The sequence below is a fragment of the Pygoscelis adeliae genome, unplaced genomic scaffold (genome assembly GCF_000699105.1).
Source record: "Pygoscelis adeliae isolate BGI_AS28 unplaced genomic scaffold, ASM69910v1 Scaffold122, whole genome shotgun sequence".
In the NCBI taxonomy this organism is placed as follows: Eukaryota; Metazoa; Chordata; class Aves; order Sphenisciformes; family Spheniscidae; genus Pygoscelis; species Pygoscelis adeliae.
The window spans coordinates 1,506,466-1,508,588 of NW_008824358.1; positions in this window are offsets into that span (position 1 = coordinate 1,506,466).

Consider the following 2,123-nt stretch of genomic DNA (forward strand, 5'->3'; position numbering starts at 1 on the left):
TGAGTATCAGCCCAGCTCACATTTATCTGGAGTACTGGCTATGCAAGCTGGCTTGACACGTTAATTTAATTTGTGCTTCTCAATTCATACTCTTTCATTTACAATCAAATATTGAGAAAGGTTACAATTAATCAGAGCGCAGGAACAGAAGCTGGCAAAGCTAATGATGTATTACTGCATTTTGTTTGCTCTGGAGGGGAATAATTGAGGTCCTTGAACTACAGAAAACTATTATTAGTAAGTAAAAATTATCAAAGGAAAGCGACCCGCACCTGCCTCCCATTTTGCAATTTGTTTTTAACAGTTTTCTTAAAAGTTCTTAAAAATGAAGCATTTTATTAACTTTTTTTGGCTGTGTGGCTGCCTTGGGGGAAAATGTGCCTTTTCACGGGGCATCGGGGGTTCGAGCCCTCGCTGCTGCCCTCCGCTCTGGGCTTGCAGATGATACCTAGTGTGCACGAAGGCCATTTCCAGATGCCAATAGCGTGCCCGTCCCCGGGGGGAAAGGGCTCTGCTGCTGCTTGCTCAGCAAAGGAACCACAGGGAATCCTTGCGGGAGAAAATGCAGGCTGATGGTCTTAACCTGGTCTGCACTTCCTAACTGAAAATGAACTAATTGCTGGTTGTTTAAAAAGCAACTATGTTGCTGGGCTGAGGTAGACGATGAACCCTGAGCCCCTCCCGAGGTAATATTTACAGCCCAGCCATGTGCTCGAGCAGCAGCAAGGTGTGCATAAGAAACACCTGCAGGCTTCCCTGGGCAGCTCAGGGTTACGCTGCTGCTGGACGCAGATGATCTCCTTGGGTTAGTGGGACACAGTACCTGGCTGCTGAAATACTATAATAGAAAAAAAAATAGGGCTTATGTAGCTATGGTACACAATCATTAAAAGCTCCATTTTTAAGTAAAAATACCCATCTCACTTTGTTATTCTAGTTACTAACAACTTTATAAGGTTATTGTGTGTTTTTATGTATGGCAAAATTTCACAGACCTTTGCTCAGTGTTAGTCTGCAGGGTCATCTGGGATGGCAAGTGCCACCGCCAGTGCTTTGCAGATGCACTTGGGACTCCTTGGTAGTTTTCAAGATTACAAGACAAAATAAGCTTTTCCAGCTTCCCTAGTTTTTAACCTAAAAGAATAGCTACTGGGAGGGGAAGAAGAAAGTGGCTCTGACTTTTTCATTGGGAACAGGGTCACTCCGTAAGTCAGGCAGAGTTGAGCAGACTTCTGTCCATTTGGTGGGTTGACTGTATTACTCTTATTTAGGACATGATAAAAGATACAGAATATGATTAACTTTAGGATTGAAGGCATCCTTTTTTCCTTTTATTCCAACTGCCTTGGGTTTTACATGCTGTAAATGCAAAAATTTGTTCTTTGAGGCTATTTACATAACTCTGGACTTTCAGCTTTTCAGTTCCTCCATCCCCCTGAGTGTCCCCTGATCTCACGTACTGGGGGGGACAACCCACCAAAACCCCAGGGTGGGGCCAACTGTATGAGACTGAACAAACAGAGCAGCCTGTCACCTCTGAATGTGAGCTCAGGGATGGGAGCTGGGCAAGGCTTTAACTTTTTGTGGGAAGACTATTGCTGGAAATCCTTCCCTGAACACAGACACCCTCATGGGAGGACCTGTACGGGCTCCTCTGACACCCAAAATAATACTGCCACCCTCTTACTCCAGGGTAGGGCTGTAGGATACTTCTTGCTTGAAAAATACCTTCATTTGTGACTGGGGGGCAGCACAATGATGGTATAGTAGCTGACAGAGTGGATTTGCTTTGCTGGTCCATGTCTCACACCTTGCATGGGCAGTACCTTGGACACAGGGAATTTTCTCTGCATGTGGGGACCTGATCTGGCGTTGGAGGTCACATGTGACATTTGGGCCAGACTGGGAGTCCATGGCACCATGGTGCTCAGTGAATTATTTCTGTGCATAGGAAGGAGTGAAATGAAAAGGAGCCAAGTCTGGCATAGATCTAACAGGCAGGGTGTGCTGATTAGCATGTAATTTGATTTGTTAGGCACTACAGTAAACACCATTAAGTGCAAGATGCAGTGATTGCTCCTGATAGCACCCTTTCAGCATTACCTCGGTTCCTGCAGCAGCTC